The sequence below is a fragment of the Urocitellus parryii genome, chromosome 4, assembly GCF_045843805.1.
Source record: "Urocitellus parryii isolate mUroPar1 chromosome 4, mUroPar1.hap1, whole genome shotgun sequence".
Classification (NCBI taxonomy): domain Eukaryota; kingdom Metazoa; phylum Chordata; class Mammalia; order Rodentia; family Sciuridae; genus Urocitellus; species Urocitellus parryii.
Window position 1 is genome coordinate 10,583,077 of NC_135534.1, and position 19,375 is coordinate 10,602,451.

The following is a 19,375-nucleotide window of genomic DNA, read 5'->3' on the forward strand; positions in this document are numbered from 1 at the left end:
GGAAATCTATATTTAGGGTCATAGGGAGATTACACTCACTACAAGTCCACTGTTGACTTCTCAGAAAGCTCAAAGATCAGAATCATTCAAAGAGTATCTTTTAAGCAGGCTCAGTTGTCAGTAAGTAGAAGTCTCTTTGCCAAATATTTCTGTAACTTTATTGAAACTATCTGTCAGTCTAAACCCGAAGACTCTGAGGAAATCCTTCCATTATTCTGCAGCAGTGAGCCACAGCCCATCAGGAGAAAGTTGAATGAGGATCAACACATTACAGGTCTTGGTAAAAGGAAGCATTTTCTCTTTCTGAATTCACCTCCATAAAGTGATTCCTCTAGGTGATCCCCTGTTCAGCATCAATGTCCTTCGATGAGCTCCTGGATCAAGCCAGAGGCCTGGGGAGATTCCAAATCTTTCAGCTAGTTCTCTTTTGTATTACCAACCTCCTAACATACCCTCATTTTTATACTGGAGAACTTCACTGCTGCAATTCCTGATCATCGCTACTGGGTCCAGAGTCTTGACAATGACACTGTCTCTGGTAATGACACTGGGATCCTCAGCCAAGATGCACTTAGAGGATCTCCATTCCCCTAGGTCCAAATCTAAAACCAGAAAAGTGTCGTCGCTTCATCCATCCCCAGTGGCAGCTCCTTCACTTGAATGAGACTGTCACCAACATAGCTGAGGCAGACACAGAGCCCTGTGTGGATGGCTGGGTGTATGACAGAAGCTACTTCCCCTCCACCATCACAACTGAGGTAAGAAGCCTCATTTAAATCATCTGCTTATTTGGTGTTAATAGCAAGAAGGAACTTGCTTTATACATTTTGTCCCCAGATGTGTGCTGTAGTCAACACTTTCTCCCTTTCTTATGCAGGTAGCAATTGCTTATCTACACTACAATGCTGTTGAGAACATATAGTATTGGAGTTAATGAATTGAACAAGCAAAACATATACCTATAATTATCTTTTAATCTAATGAGAAAGATCTATAATTTTAAAAGTGATCAAATGTTATACTAAGTCGGTGGTTCTCAGTGCTGAAAAACTGACCCTGAGAGCAAATAAATCAAAATCTCTGGGCATAGGATCCAAACACTAGTGTTTTTTATGTTCTTTAAGTGATTCAATGTGTGGCCAAGGATGAGAGATATTGTAGTAGTTGAAGTATGGACTGCTAAGAAAAGTCAATGGCAGGACCCTAAGTCACTTACATGATGAGAAAAAAAATAAGCTTTCAAATTTTTGGTATCTGAAATTTCTTAAAAATGTGTTTTTATATGTTTTAAATTGTAGTAGCAAAAGAATATGTATAAGTTAATGGAATAAAGAGAGTTGGTGGCCTGAAGGTAAAAATGAATAGACATGTAGAAAAAAAGATGCAGAATATTGGAAGGTTATGAGGCAAGAGAGAGGCAAGTGCACTTGAAGGGCTGAAATAAGTGGAGGAAGGGCAACCAGGGGAGAGTGACTGTCGGTGAAGCTAGAGATCGGGGCAGGATCCACAAAGCAGAGGATCACATACATCATATCTGGGAATTTGTGCTCCTTTTCCACTGAGTGCAAAGATTTTTAAAGGCTTAAAACCTCAAACTCCACTGTGCTTTTTTGATTCTCTTCCAGTGGGACCTGGTTTGTGAATCCCAGTCATTAAAACCAATGGTTCAAACTCTGTTTATGACTGGGTCACTGTTGGGAAGTCTGATATATAGCCTTCTTTCAGACAGGTGAGTGTCACCTCACTTTCTTTTGGACTGTTGGTCAGATTAAGTTTTCAGTAAGTATTTATTCCTTTATTTAAGAAATCTTGGGCTGGAGTTATAGCTCAGTGGTAGAGCACTTCCTTGCATCCTCAGCACCACATAAAAATAAAATAAAGGTATCATGTCCATCTACAACTAAAAAAATAAATAAAAGAAAGAAAAGAAATCTTACTTGAGCTCTGTGTGTTTGCATTGAACTGTGTAGTGGCCTCACTTTCTGACTTCAGGAAACTACAATCAAATATTAGTGCTTGGTACATAAATCAGATGCTACAATTTGTTGTGAAAAACTCATTTTGCTGCAATAAGAAAGACAGGAAAGGCAATGTCAATCATATCAGTTTCAGGGAGCAATTTGCAGAGAAAATCCAGAATGTGAGGTGTATGAGTAAGAGTTAGTTCAACAAAGGGAGAGAAAGGAGAGTTGAGGGAGAAGGTATTTGCATATTTACAAGTATGTTCCTGTTCTTGGCAATATTCTAAACCACCTAGACCCTGTAAGATAAATGAGAATAGATATTTTTATACTGGTCACCATTTCATACATGCATTGTAGGCACACATACAGAGGGTAATCACTATTATAAAATCTGAGGGTTGAGTAGCACACTGTGGGCCTAATGGGATGGTAAATCACTGGAACTTTAACCTGAATGATGGTCCTTGTGAAATGACTTTAATAGGTAATATTTGTGACCAGAAAAGGTAATTATTAAGAACTTAGGAAGATGCAATGTGGAGGTGAGAAGTTTTTGGCTTCTAGCTTCCTGGCAGAGATTTTAGAGAAGGCAATCAACCATGGCTCTCACACAAGCATGTCTCCCACCCAAGCATGTCACCCACAAGAACGCAGATGGTAATGCAGATGTTCAAAGCCACCTAGTAGTCTTAGTTTAACATTGTGACTTTGAGCATACAATAGTTAATTGTTGCCTATATAAATTTCTGGGTCAAAGAATTTATTTTCCCCCATTTTTTAGGCCTCTGTGCTACCAATTTGTATTGCAGAATGAATTAACAAAATAGTTGAATGAAACATGAATAAGTAAGTTTTCTTTGAGCATAGATTCAGGTTAATATCCATAAACAGTAGAATAAAATTCATATAAATTTCTATTGAGCCATGGGAAAGAACAAACTATTGCCACATGTAATAACACAGGGGAGGGCTGGGGTTGTGGCTCCGCAGTAGAGCGCTTGCCTAGCACATGTGGGGTGCTGGGTTTGATCCGCAGCACCACATAAAAATAAAATAAAGGTATTGTGTCCAACTATACCTGAAACAAAATATTAAAAAAATAACAGGGGAAACATGACATAACACAGAACTACATAATACATGATTTCAATTTTTATAAAGATCAAAGCCTACATATTAATATATGGTGTTAAATTTTATGATATTACATATTTTTGGTTGGAATGGTGTCCAGGAGAGAGTCTGAGAAGGGCTTCTTCATGAGAGTGATGTTATATTGATTGAAGACTGGTCACATAAGTACAGTGGTTTTGTGAAAATAATTAAACTTGTAAACATTTGAGATCTGCATATTTGTGTATTATGTAAAGCTCAGAGAAATGCTTAATAAGATATTTAACAATGGTGGGGATGTGACTACTGGATTATGAGTATAATTTGATAGAAGGCAATAGTAGCAACCAGGAGACCAGATGTAAGAAGATTGACTTCAATGCTCATGACAGAGATTTGTAAGATGGCCCTATCAGATCTAAAGTAGGAAATGATAGAAGACAGTAAAGAAACATAGTTGGTATTAATTATTTTAGTTGACAAATGTCTGGAGGGCATAAATTTGATGTATTTATATACATTGAATACATACAAACAGTGTGTAATTATCAAGACAGTGTGGTTAACATTTCCATCTCCTTGAACATTTTTTAAAAATTTATAAACATGCAGTAATTATACTATGAAGTACAGTGTGATATTTCATTATATATACAATATATACTGATAAAATTCGGGTAATGAACATTTCCGTCTCCTTATGATTATTTTGGTTTTCAGTGTTCAAGCTCCTCTCTTCTAGTGATTCATAAAATATACTATAGGTTATTGTGAACTATAGTCACCTGCTTTGCTGTAGAACATTAGAATTTATTACTGCCACCCACTTGTGCTTTGGTGCCATTATCCAACTTCCTTCTACTCACCCTCACCTCCCCCTGCTTCTTAGTAGTCAGATGTTATGAAGTTCAACCCTCCTATCAAATGAAGGGACCTCTGCATTTTTGACAAATAACCACCCAGTTTCTTAGAACACTTTAGAGAATTTGTAGCTCACATTTGCAGCTAGCATTTGACTGTTGTTCATAACATATTCCATCCATACCCTATGTTGACCTGTGTCTTCTCAGACTTAAAATTGTTCTTCCCCAAGTAACACCCAGTGGTATTCTATCACACATAGAATAAAACCCTGAGTTTCCTCTCAAGTCCTGCCAGTCTGAGATTTGGCCCCTGCCTCCCTTCCTCATCTTGCCTACCCCCTTCTCCATTCTCTGCTAGTCTTCAGAACACCTAGCTGGATTCTGCCACATGACATTTATATTTGCTGTTCTTTCTGCCTAGAATGCTTTTCCCTGTACACTGTTCAACCCAACTTCTCAGTACTCAGATTCAAATGTTACTTCCTGAAAACTCTCTTCCATGACTCCCTATTTAGTGATGTCTCCACCCAAGTTACTCTTTTTATTTAATTTTTTTAGTTGTAGATGGACACAATGTCTTTATTTTTTTATTTATTTATGTGGTGCTGAGGATCGAACCCAGGACCTCACACATGCAAGGCAAGCACTCTACCACTGAGCTACAACTCCAGGCCCCCTCCTCAAGTTACTCTTGTTGCATTTTCCAACATTTAATTTTAAGAGGGATTTTATAACTTTGCCTTTTAAATGCCTATTTCTCCACTGAGTAGTAACAAGACCATCTGGAAGGCGATTGAAATAGTCCAGAAGAAAGATGATAAGAGTGCTAATTAAAGAGAGACCATGGAGACAGAAAGATGTAGTTGGATTTGGGGAATGTTTTAGATGTATAAGATTTTTGTGGTGTTAAGAATTGAACCCTCAGAGGAGGGAAGATGGCGGCGAAGGGAGTGCATCACCCCCATGTACCGCATCACTGTTCGGGAGAATGATGAGTTAGAACAGCTAAAAACTATCTTGTTAGGAATTTCTAGCAAAACTGGGGTGCTCCAAAACCTAGTTGAAGGATTTTCATCGCATGAGGATCAGCTACAGGGGCTCAAACGCGAGCGATTTGTCCGCACGGAGGGTCACGCTGCTTATTCAGCAAATCACCCCTCGGCTAGAATCTGCGGCATGCGCTGGGAAGCAATGAGATAGCAATGCAAAGATACAGCGCTGTGGATTCTGTGGGCTCCTGCCAGCTGTGCAATCAATGTACACAGTGCTGAATTCTGGGTTTGAGATGGGGGAAGGAAGCGGTCCAGTTCGGTTCTCCACACCGGTCAGAACACAGAGGAGGCCAGCAGCCACCATCTTGGAGAGCTGACGTCACCATCCCTGTTTTCGAATGATCGCAGCTCATTCAGCCATAGAACAGGTAATTTCAGGCCGCCATTCGCCTGCGTCTCGCAGACAAATTACTCAGGCTCAGTGCTAAAGAACCCGCAGAAACTGCTTCTTGGAGCCTGGTCCTATCAGAACATACACCGAGCCCGGAGCGGCCGAATTCTGGCTCCCGGAACTGCTGTGGCCCAGGGCTAAAGAACCCACAGAAAATGCTTCTTGGAGACTGGTCCTATCAGAACATACACCGAGCCCAGAGCGGCCGAATTCTGGCTCCCGGAACTGCTCTGGCCCAGGGCTAAAGAACCCGCGGAAACTGCTTCTCGGTCCGGATCCTGCTGAATACTGTGGAGGCCAGAAGGGCAGAGCAGAGCCGCCGCCCGCGCCCAGAACAGCCCCAGCGACCAGCTGGCGTGGTATCATTTCACCCCAACTGCAGTAGGGGCCGAGCAGAGACGCCGCCCGACCCGCAAGGTAGGCAGACCAGCGACCGATCGGCGGAACAGGCCCAGCGGCCTGCCGACGAGGTAGACACGTCATACCAATTGGAGTAGGGGCAGAGCAGAGCCTCAGCCCGCATCCAGAACAGGCCTAGCGACCCGCCGGCGTGGTATCACTTCACCCCAACTGCAGTAGGAGCCCAGCAGAGCCGCCGCCCGAGCCCACAAGGTAGGCAGACCTGCGACCGACCAGCAGAACAGGCCCAGCGGCCTACCGGCATGGTAGACACGTCACACCAATTGGAGTAGGCGCAGAGCAGAGCCGCCGCCCGCGCCCACAAGATAGGCAGACCTGCGACCGACCGGCGGAACAGGCCCAGAAGCCTGCCGGCGTGGTAGACACATCACACCAATAGGAGTAGGGGCACAGGAGAGCCTTCGCCCACGCCAGGAACAGGCCCAGCGGCCCGACAGCGTGGTAGTCACGTCACACCAATTGGAGTAGGGGCAGAGCAGAGCCGCCACCCGCGCCCGCAAGGTAGGCAGGCCTGTCACCAACCGGCAGAACATGCCCAGCGGCCTGCCTACGCGGCAGACACGTCACCCCATTTGGACTAGGGGCAGAGCAGAGCCACCGCCCGTACCCACAAGGTAGACAGACCTGCGGCTGACTGGAGGAACAGGCCCAGCGGCCTGCCAGCATGGTAGACACGTCACCCCAATTGGAGAAGAGCAGAGCAGAGCCGCTGCCCACGCCCGGGACAGGCCCAGAGTCCACCGGCGTCGTAGTCACGTCACCCCAATTGGAGTAGGGGCTGAGCACAGCCACCACCCGCGCCTGCAAGGTAGGCAGGCCTGTGACCGACCGGCGGAACAGGCCCAGCGGCCTGCCGGCGTGGCAGACATATCACCCCATTTGGACTAGGGGCAGAGCAAAGCCGCCGCCCATGCCCACAAGGTAGGCAGACCTGTGACCGACCGGAGGAACAGGCCCAGCGGCCTGGTGGCATGGTAGACACATCACCCCAATTGGAGTAGGGGCAGAGCAGAGCCGCCGCCTGGACCGGAACAGGCCCAGAGGCCCACCGGCGTGGTAGTCACATCACCCCAATTGGAGTAGGGGCAGAGCAGAGCCGCCGCCCGCGCCCAGAATATGCCGAGCGGCCAGCCAGCGTGGTAGTCAAGTCACACCAATTGGAGTAGGGGCAGAGCAGAGCCGCCGCCCATGCCTGCAAGGTAGGCAGACCTGCAACCGACCGGCAGAACAGGCCCAGGGGTCCGCAGGCGTGGTAGACACATAACACCAACTGGAGGAGGGGCAAAGCAGAGCCTCCGCCCGTGCCTACAAGGTAGGCAGACCTGCGACCGACCGGCAGAACAGACCCAGCGGCCGACCAGCGTGGTAGACAGATCACCCCAATTGGAGGAGGAGCACAGCCACTGCCCACCCTGCAAGGGAGACTTTTCAACTATACAAGAGCAATATAAATATATAGGGGGAAATTTCAAAAACACAACAGTTTCACCAAGCAGAAAGAAACGCGAGCAGTATGAAACGACAAGGAAAGAAAGGACCAAAAGCAATGCAGGTCAACTCAACTTTAGAAGAGGTAATAGCTGCATCAGATGGAATGTCAGATAAAGAATTCAGGATATACATGCTTCAGATGATCTGGAGTCTCATGAAAGACATTAGACGGCAAAATCAGACACTGAAAAATCACTTCAACAATGAATTACATAAACAAATCCAAGAAGCAAAAGATCAACTATACAGGGAGATATAAGTAATAAAAAAACAAACAAACAGAAATCCTAGAAATGCAGGAAGCAATAAACCAACTTAAAAACTCAATTGAGAATACTACCAGCAGAGTAGAACACTTAGAAGATAGAACATCAGACAATGAAGACAAAGTATTTCAACTTGAAAAGAACATAGACAGCTCAGCAAGACTGTTAAGGAACCATGAGCAGAACATCCAAGAAATATGGGATAACATAAAGACACCAAACTTAAGAGTCATTGGGATACAGGAAGGTATAGAGGTCCAAACCAAAGGAATGAGCAATCTATTCAATGAAATAATAGGAGAAAAATTCCCAGACTTGAAGAATGAGACAGAATCCCAAATCCTAGAAGCCTCCAGGATGCCAAATGTGCAAAATCATAAGAGATTCATGCCTAGACACATTATAATGAAGATGCCCAGCATACAGAATCAGGAGAGAATTTTAAAAGCTACAAGAGAAAGGAAGCAGATTACATTTAGGGGTAAAACAATCAGGATAACAGCTGATCTTTCAACACAGACTCTGAAAGCTAGAAGATCCTGGAATAACATATTTCAAACACTGGAAGAAAATGGTTTCCAACCAAGAATCGTGTATCCAGCAAAATTAAGCTTCAGGATGGAAGATGAAATTAAAACCTTCCACGATACACAAAAGTTAAAATAATTTGCAGCTAGAAAACCAGCTCTTCAAAACATCCTTGGCAAAACATTTCAGGAAGAGGAAATGGAAAATAACAATGAAAACCAACAGTGGGAGGTAAGACAGTAAAGGGGGGAAAATAATCAAAGAGGAAAACAAACCATGTTTAGTAACATAAATAAACAAATATGGCTGGAAGAACAAACCATATCTCAATAATAACCCTAAATGTTAATGGCTTAAACTCACCAATTAAGAGACACAAGCTAGTAGAATGGATCACAAAACAAGACCCAGCAATATGCTGCCTACAGTAGACGCATTTGATAGGAAAAGATATACATAGACTGAAGGTGAAAGGTTGGTAAAAATCATATCACACATATGGACTTCGGAAACAAGCAGGAGTGTCCATACGCATATCAAATAAAATAGATTTCAAGCCAAAGTTAATCAAAAGGGATAAAGAGGGACACTACATACTGCTCAAGGGAACCATACACCAACAAGACATAACAATCATAAATATATATGCCCCAAACAACTGTGCAGCTATGTTCATCAAGCAAACTCTTCTCAAGTTCAAGAGTCTAATAGACGACCATACAATAATCATGGGAGACTTCAACACACCTCTCTCACCACTGGACAGATCTTCCAAACAAAAGTTGAATAAGGAAACTATAGAACTCAATAACACAATTAATAACCTAGACTTAATTGACATATATAGAATATACCACCCAACATCAAACAGTTACACTTTTTTCTCAGCAGCACATGGATCCTTCTCGAAAATAGATCATATATTATGTCACAGGGCAACTCTTAGACAATATAAAGGAGTAGAGATAATACCATGCATCTTATCTGATCATAATGGAATGAAACTGAAAATCAACGATAAAAGAAGGAAGGAAAAATCATGCATCACTTGGAGAATGAACAATAGGTTACTGAATGATCAATGGGTTATAGAAGACATCAAGGAGGAAATTTAAAAATTCTTAGAGATAAATGAAAACACAGACACAACATATCGGAATCTATGGGACACACTGAAAGCCGTTCTAAGAGGAAAATTCATTGCTTGGAGTTCATTCCTTAAAAAAAGAAAAAAACAACAAATAAATGATCTCATACTTCATCTCAAAATCCTAGAAAAAGAAGAGCAAAACAACAGAAAAAGAAGTAGAAGGCAAGAAATAATTAAAATCAGAGCTGAAATTAATGAAATCGAAACAAAAGAAACAATTGAAAAAATTGACAAAACTAAAAGTTGGTTCTTTGAAAAAACAAATAAAATCGACAGACCCTTAGCCATGCTAACAAAGAGAAGAAGAGAGAGAACTCAAATTACTAGCATACGGGATTAAAAAGGCAACATCACAACAGACACTTCAGAAATACAGAAGATAATCAGAAATTATTTTGAATCCTTATACTCCAATAAAATAGAAGATAGTGAAGGCATCGATAAATTTCTTAAGTCATATGATCTGCCCAGATTGAGTCAGGAGGATATAGACAACCTAAACAGACCAATAACAATTGAGGAAATAGAAGAAACCATCAAAAGATTACCAACTAAGAAAAGCCCAGGACCGGATGGGTATACAGCAGAGTTTTACAAAACCTTTAAAGAGGAACTAATACCAATACTTTTCAAGGTATTTCAGGAAATAAAAAAGAGGGAGAACTTCCAAATTCATTCTATGAGGCCAACATCACCCTGATTCCGAAACCAGACAAAGACACTTCAAAGAAAGAAAACTACAGACCAACATCTCTAATGAACCTAGATGCAAAAATCCTCAATAAAATTCTGGCGAATTGGATTCAGAAACATATCAAAAAAATTGTGCACCATGATCAAGTAGGATTCATCCCTGGGATGCAAGGCTGGTTCAATAGACGGAAATCAATAAATGTTACTCACCACATCAATAGACTTAAAAATAAGAACCATATGATCATCTCGATAGATTCAGAAAAAGCATTCGACAAAGTACAGCATCCCTTTATGTTCAAAACTATAGAAAAACTAGGGATAACAGGAACATACCTCAACATTGTAAAAGCAATCTATGCTAAGCCTCAGGCTAGCATCATTCTGAATGGAGGAAAATTGAAGGCATTCCCTCTAAAATCTGGACAAGACAGGGATGCCCTCTCTCACCACTTCTGTTCAACATAGTTCTCGAAACACTGGCCAGAGCAATTAGACAAACGAAAGAAATTAAAGGCACAAAAATAGGAAAAGAAGAACTTAAATTATCACTATTTGCAGATGACATGATTCTATATATAGCAGACCCAAAAGGGTCTACAAAGAAACTATTAGAGCTAATAAATGAATTTAGCAAAGTGGCAGGATATAAAATCAACACGTATAAATCAAAGGCATTCCTGTATATCAGTGACAAATCCTCTGAAATGGAAATGAGGACAACCACTCCATTCACAATATCCTCAAAACAATAAAAAATACTTGGGAATCAACCTAACAAAAGAGGTGAAAGATTTATACAATGAAAACTACAGAACCCTAAAAAGAGAAATAGAAGAAGATCTTAGAAGATGGAAAAATATACCCTGCTCATGGATAGGCAGAACTAACATCATCAAAATGGCGATATTACCAAAAGTTCTCTATAGGTTTAATGCAATGCCAATCAAAATCCCAACGGCATTTCTCGTAGAAATAGAGAAAGCAATCATGAAATTCATACGGAAAAATAAAAGACCCAGAATAGCAAAAACAATGCTAAGCAGGAAGTGTGATTCAGGCGGTATACCGATACCAGACTTCAAACTATACTACAGAGCAATAGTAACAAAAACAGCATGGTACTGGTACCAAAACAGGCGGGTGGACCAATGGTACAGAATAGAGGACACAGAAACCAATCCACAAAACTACAACTATCTTATATTTGATAAAGGGGCTAAAAGCATGCAATGGAGGAAGGATAGCATCTTCAACAAATGGTGCTGGGAAAACTGGAAATCCATATGCATCAAAATGAAACTGAATCCCTTTTTCTCGCCATGCACAAAAGTTAACTCAAAATGGATCAAGGAGCTTGATATCAAATCAGAGACTCTGCGTCTGATAGAAGAAAAAGTTGACTACGATCTACATACTGTGGGGTCGGGCTCCAAATTCCTCAATAGGACACCCATAGCACAAGAATTAAAAACAAGAATCAACAAATGGGACTTACTCAAACTAAAAAGTTTTTTCTCAGCAAAAGAAACAATAAGAGAGGTAAATAGGGAGCCTACATCCTGGGAACAAATCTTACTCCTCACACTTCAGATAGAGCCCTAATATCCAGAGTATACAAAGAACTCAAAAAATTAAACAATAAGATAACAAATAACCCAATACACAAATGGGCCAAGTACCTGAACAGACACATCTCAGAGGAGGACATACAATCAATCAACAAGTACATGAAAAAATGCTCAACATCGCTAACAGTCAGAGAAATGCAAATCAAAACCACCCTAAGATACCATCTCACTCCAGTAAGATTGGCAGCCATTAGGAAGTCAAAAAACAACAAGTGCTGGTGAGGATGTGGGGAAAAGGGTACACTTGTTCATTGTTGGTGGGACTGCAAATTGGTGCAGCCAATTTGGAAAGCAGTATGGAGATTTCTTGGAAAGCTGGGAATGGAACCACCATTTGACCCAGCTATTCTCCTTCTCGGTCTATTCCCTAAAGACCTAATAAGAGCATGCTACAGGGACACTGCTACATGGATGTTCATAGCAGCACAATTCACAATAGCAAGACTGTGGAATCAACCTAGATGCCCTTCAATAGATGAATGGATTAAAAAATGTGGCATTTATATACAATGGAGTATTACTCTGCATTAAAAAATGACAAAATCATAGAATTTGGAGGGAAATGGATGGCATTAGAGCAGATTATGCTAAGTGAAGCCAGCCAATCCCTAAAAAACAAATGTCAAATGTCTTCTTTGATATAAGGAGAGAAACTAAGAACAGAGTAGGGATGAAGAGCCTGAGAAGAAGATTAACATTAAACAGGGATGAGAGGTGGGAGGGAAAGCGAGAGAGAAGGGAAATTGCATGGAAATGGAAGCATTCCCTCAGGGTTATACAAAATTACATACAAGAGGAAGTGAGGGGAAAGGGAAAAATAATACAAGGGGGAGAAATGAATTACAGTAGATGGTGTAGAGAGAGAAGAGGGGAGGTGAGGGGAGGGGAGGGGGGATAGTAGAGGATAGGAAAGGCAGCAGAATACAACAGACACTAGTATGGCAATATGTAAATCAATGGAAGTGTAACTGATGTGATTCTGCAATCTGTATACAGGGTAAAAATGGGAGTTCATAACCCACTTGAATCAAAGTGTGAAATATGATATGTCAAGAACTATATAATGTTATGAACTACCAACAATAAAAAAATTTTAAAAAATAATTGAACCCATGGGCAGTCCACCACTGAGAATTCCATCCTGTTAAAAGAAATGTTGTTTTGAGACAGGATCTTGCTAAGTTGAAGCTGACCTTGAACCTCAGCCTCCTGAGTCATTGTAATTACAGATATGAACCGCCATGCCTGGCAATAAGCTTTTATTTTTTACTACAGTTTTAAGTTTACCGAAATATTGAGTCCAGAGAGTCCCCAATACACCCTCCCACAAACAACCCACATAATATTAAAATCTTATGTTAGTGTAATATGTTCATCATAACTAATAGACCGATATTTATATGGTATTGACTAAAGTCCATAGTTTACAACAGAACACAATCTTTGTGTTACATGGCTTTGGGCAAGAGTATAAAGTCATGTAGCCATCATGAGAGTATCTCCCTAAAAAGGACCTGTACTCTACCTGATTTATTTTGAGAATTTATTTATTGTACTTATTGGATTTTCATTTCTCATTTTTCCAATGATTGTTTCATCATGTCCACATGGCTTCAAAGTCCTCTTATGCCATGTGCTTTGCTGTGCATTCTGGCATCACTCTCAGATTAGCAGGGATGCTTACATCTGTGATTTTCGTTGTTGACTAATATTATGATTCCGCTAGACCACAGTACAATGTCCTACTTGTTAAACATTTTACCCTAAATCTCAAGTTATTTTATCTTTTCTTGTTTTCCACATATTATTTTTTTTCTGAAATAAGCTAACCTGTTCCGATCTTTCTTAGGTTTGGGCGGAAGGTGGTCTACCTGTGGTGCTTACTCCAGATGGGCATCGTTGACACCGCAGCAGCCTTCCCCCCCACCTTCCTCATTTACTGCATATTACACTTCTGGGCTGGGTTGAGTGTCACGACTATTATGATAAATTCTTTTTGTCTCAGTAAGTCAATAATTTGAGACTTTCATTTTCTCCATGTCTGAACTGACTGTGAAATTGCCCTTTGCTGAAATATCAATTATGTACATGTTTTCTTCCCAGTGTCAGATGGACAACATCCCAAAGGAAGTCTGTGAGAATAGTCCTGATGATGTTTCCTACAATACTGGGCAAATCTTCCTTGGAGGACTGGCTTTTACCATTCGAACATGGTACACACTGCACCTGGCTGTGTCTATACCCTTGCTTGTCCTCCTCTTGCCCTCCAGGTATGAACAGTCTCCACATTCTTTACAAGGGAGGCCAACATGAGAACATAAGGGTGCTGTCACTGGGTATCTATATGGTCCCAATACTGGTCCTAACCCCATTAACACCCATTTTGCCATTCAAGATGCAAGAGATGAAATAGAAAGGAAGTTTGAATGGAGATTGGCAATTTACAGTCACCATTTTTGCATACAAGGCACAAAATTATCATGAAATAATTGTAATAGAAAAAATCAAAAATTTTATCATACTTTCATGAGTGCAGAATAATAATATATAAGAGTGAGGATCATTGTGACATACTCAAAAATGCATATAACATAATTTGCAAAATTTCATTTCCCAGTATCTCCTCTTTCCCCACCCTCCTCCCTCCCTCCCTCCTAATATCCTCCTCTACTCGTCTGGTCTCTCTTATACATGTTACTTTCTTAATTAGTGCACTATGATTATATATAAAAGTGGGATTCATTGTGATTTGTTCATACATACACATAGCACAATTCAGTTAATTTCAATATCCAGTAACTCCTTGGCATCCTTTCCTCCCCTACCCTTGTCTACCATCCTCTGCTTTACTGTTCACCCTTCTATTTTCATGAGCTCCTTCTATTTTATTCCTTTTTTCTCTCTACCTTCCACATATGAAAGAAAATATTCAGTCTTTGACTTTCTGAGTCTGGCTTATTTCACTTGCATTATGCTGTCCAGGTCAACCCATTTACCTGCAAATAACATAATTTCATTCTTCTTTATGGCTGAATAAAACTGAATAATAATGCTTCTCAGTGAGGTAGATGTTTAATGGATTTCAGTAAAATTCAATACTGAACAGTCAGAGACACAGAGAGGCCCAGAAATACTGATGTTTCAAATGTAGGATATGAAAATGTACTTCAGTGCCAAGCTAGTGGTGGCTACAGCTCTGGGTCACCAAAGATGAGAGAGGTATAAAGAAAGAAGCAGCAGAAAAAAATGGCATGGAGACACCAATAGAATAGAAAGGAAGTCTGAACTTAGCTTATTCTGGATCTATACTTGGAGTTGATGATTGAAAAGTGCTCTGTCTCTGTATTTCTCAAGTTGGGAGAAGAGAGCCAAAGTGGGAAGCCAACTCATGGAAGTCACACTTGACGTGGAGAACACCTTTGCTACAGGAACCAATAGAAAAGATTGGCACAGCCATCCTGGCTGGCATCTACCATATGGCCTAGAATGCATGCCATTGAAACAGGCACACAGAAGATTTTATCTAAGACTTTATCTATCTCAAAGATACAGCGGGGATGGCAAATTGCTTTCCCTTGGAGTCTGATGCTCACTCAATCAGCTGAAGAGGTTCAGGAAACCAAACAGGCAGGCATGATTATATTCAAGGATTGAGTCTTGGAAGGCCATAGTCCTAGGTGGTGGAGTATGCTGTGACCTGTTGTGCCCCCTCCACCGAGGGAAGTTGGTTACCCTATGAGTAAAACTGTCAAGAAGTGTCTGGGATTGGGACAACCAGAAGAAATTGGCATCTGCCTGGCCCTATGGGTTTGTTGATCTTATCTCTCCAGAATATGAAAAAGTTCCAATCATGGATAGATCCAAACTGTGAAAACTTTCCATTTAGAAATTTGCATCATCCCTCTCCTAGTCAAGTGGTATTTCTCTTTCCAACCTACCTTGTACTGATGAGCAAGAAACTAAGAGTCATTTAAGCTAACTTTGAGTCAGGCCACTCCATATTTGGTTCTAGGTATAGCAATCAATACAAAAGAAGGAAAGGTTTAATAATCTCCCAACCTTTGCTATAAGAAGTTCATACCCCAGGAAGAAATGGAAGGAAGGGCAGTCTGGCATAAGTAGTAAATATCCATCCTTGTCCAATTTCAAACACCACAGTGAAGACAATTCTTTTATTTTTGTTAAGAATTTTTTGTTCTTCCAGTTGTATTTTCAGAGTTCTTCATATGGATACATACATATGTATGAATATATGTGTGTATATATATACATATTTCATATTTTATCATATTTTCTTTTATAATTTGTTTTGGGGGGTTAGTGAGTTTTTGCTATTGCTGTTCTCCCTCCTATCTTCTCCCTCTAATATTCAAAATTCTCTTGTTCTCCCCTCTCCCACTCTTTCTTTCTCTCCCTCTCCTTCTTTCTCTTTCTCTCAACTTAATTTTAATTTTTTAAATTTTTTCCTCCTTCTTTATGACCATCACTTTATACCTCTCTTCTGCTTTCTTTCTTTTTTATAATATTTTAGTCTTTCTTTGCCCTTTTTCCCATTTTTTTCTTAATGGATTGAATTTTTACCGTTATTTAAAACTATTTTATATAATTTATGCCCCCACCATTCACGTTGTCACAGTTATTACTATTGTGGAAGTCATAGTTGACACCTGGTGTTTAATTTTAGTGCTATGTCTAGTTCATAGCTGTTTGTCATTGTTGCTGTTGCTAAGTTATGACCCCACCATTCCTGATTTTGTGGCTATTAGTATTGAAGATGTTATATTTAGGACCTGGTATTTTAGTGCTCTATATTTTTTGCTACTGCTGCTGCTATTTTTCTTTTTCTGTGAGATGCTATAAATCTGGTATAACACTTCAACTTCATGGGGTAGATATTACACTGCTGAGATACACCCCCAATCCATCTAGGAGACAGCACACCTTGATCCATATACAACCTAATCCACTCAAACTCCAGCAACACTATATCACAAACAATAGGAGACAAAAACCCCAAACTGACAACCAGGTCACAAGTAGGAATGACTAGGAGGGTTCATGGATCACTCATGAATATCTGTACTTATAGAAACAGCAGAGAGAAATAACACAAAAACTGTGGACACCATATCTATAAAGGGCTTTAACATAGATTGCGCTCAGACCCTTTTAATATACACAGAATTAGCAAGTCTAGAAAAAAAAATCACAGAAGATATACCCCTTATGCACTAATATATATAACACAATTGCCTGACTTACCAGAAGGACCTCACTTTTATGAGATCTCATAGAAAGTGGAATTCTCAAGCTCCAACACAATATATGCTATCAAAGTACAATAAAATACATTGCAAAACAATTAGCAGGAAAACTGTACTATGAAACACACTTGGAAATGTATTCTACTATTTATAACAACCTGGCATCCAAAAACACTACACCAAGAAAAGTTTGTACCCTAAAAATGTCCTCACATAAAAGTGGAAGAGAAATCCATCTCAACAGATGCACAAGTCTCAAAATAGGAAATAAGAAAAATTATGGTAAAATGAAACCCTCAAAGGTTTATAACTCCCTAGGAGTGACTCCAAAGATATTGAAATATATGAAATTCTGGATAAATAAATCAAAAGAATAACTATTTTTAAAAGAAGATTGAATTCCAAGAAAAGTCAGGAAAACTGAATGAGCTAAGGAAGGCATTACAGAAAATGAATGAGAAATTCAACAAAAAGATAGATATTGGGAAAAAAACAAGAAAAAATCTTGGAAATAACAGGCATAATAAGTCGAATAAAAAATTCAGTTGAAATGAAAGCCTTTTTATTATGTTAGAGCATGCAGAAGGCATAATCTCAACTCTTAGAGATAAGGTGATCATTCAGACAGTACTTAAGAAAAAACTATGAAACGACAATAAGAATATATAAGAGGGGCTGGGGATGTGGCTGAAGTGGTAGTGCACTTGCCTGGCATGCGTGTGGCCCGGGTTCGATCCTCAGCACCACATACCAACAAAGATGTTGTGTCCACCGAGAACTAGAAAATAAATATTAAAATCTCTCTCTCTCTCTCTCTCTCTCTCTCTCTCTCTCTCTCTCTCTCTCTCTTCTCTCTCACTCTCACTCTCTCTTTAAAAAAAAGAATATATAAGAACTCTAGGACATAATTATGAGAGTAAATTTAAGGCCCATTACTCAATGAGGATATATTCAGTCTAATAGCATTGATAACTTTTGGTGAAATAATAACAAAATTTTTTAAACTTTAGGTATGAGATGAATATCCAGATATTGTAGGCATGTATAGCCCCAAATAGGTGGGATCAGAAGAGATCTCTCCATGACATATTATAAGTAAAATATTTTTAAAAGTACAGATGAAAGAAAGAATTTTAAAAGTTACCAAAGAATAATGAAAAGTCACATTTAGAGGTAAACCAATAAGGATAAATTATGACAGCTTAGACTCTAAAATCCAGGAGGGCTTGGCATTAGAAAATCCAAACTCTGAAATAAAATAATTTCCAGTCAAGATTGCTATATCCACTCTTTCACAATGAAAGAAAAAGAAAAAAATCCAAGATAAGTATAAAATAAAAGAATTCATGATCCCTAAGCCATCACTACAGAAATTGCTTAAGGAAATACTATACACAAGAGAACTCACACACAAACTACAAAGCTCCTGAATGGATCACACTCGCTAGGGAGAAATTAAGTAAATGAAATTTGAGACTGAGTGAAATATGTGAAACAAATCAAATTGCAGAAAATAATAGTCACCTCTTCATAAATATTAAATACAATGGTCTCATTTTAATTAAAAGATGTAGATTAACAGAATGTATTAAAAAACAAGACCCAGCTATATGCTGTTTGCAAGATTCATCTTATAGACAAAGACAGCCAAGGGCTGATAGTGGAAGGACGGAAAACGGTATTCTATGCAATCAAAGTCCAAAAACAGATAGTAATCACTATGCTCATGTATTACAAAGATATTTCATGCAAAAATTAATCAGAAGAGACAAGGAAGATTTCTACATACTTGTAAAGGAACCAACCCAATGAAAAAATATAATAATAGCAATATTTATGCCCAAAATAAATGTTGATGCACCTAATTACATAAAACAAACTCTTCTTGAAATTAAGTCTAGAAGAGCTGAGCTCCACACAGACCCTGGGCAAGACATGACTGCAATAATACTGGTTTTTCAACACATCCATCTCACCGATACATAGGTCATCAATAGAAATATTATGGCTTGAGGATGAGGTGTCCCCCAAACCCTCCTGTGTTAATGTTCAGAGGCAGAATTATTTAATTATGAGAGCTGTAACCCAATAATTGGATTAATTCACTTGATGAATTGAATTCAGGGGCACTCGACCACTGAGTCACATTCCAGGCCTTTTTTGTATTTTATTTAGAGACAGGTTCTCACTGAGTTGCTTAGCACCTCTCTTTTGCTGAAGCTGGCTTTGAACTCTCCATCCTCTTGCCTCAGTCTCCCAAGTTGTAGGATTACAGATATGTGTCACCATACCCAGCTAAATTGATAATTAATAATGTGAATGGACTAACTGGGTGGTAACTACAGGCAGATGCGGCATGACTGGAGAAAGTAGATCTCAGAGGGTGTGACCTTGCAGATTATATTTTGTCCCCATGGCCCCTCTTTCTTTCTCTGTGCTTTCTGATTATGATGAGGTAGGCAATATTCCACTGCCATGCTGTTCTTTCTGCCTTATCTTGAGCCCAGAGCAATGGAGACAGCTGACTGAACCTCTGAAATCATGAGACT

At 39.9% G+C, this 19,375-nt stretch overlaps 1 pseudogene; it reads left to right on the forward strand.

The window, feature by feature from the left end:
* Positions 1-356: 356 nt before the first annotated feature.
* Positions 357-13,875, forward strand: LOC144254146 (steroid transmembrane transporter SLC22A24-like; annotated as a pseudogene).
* The last annotated feature ends 5,500 nt before the right edge of the window (positions 13,876-19,375 follow it).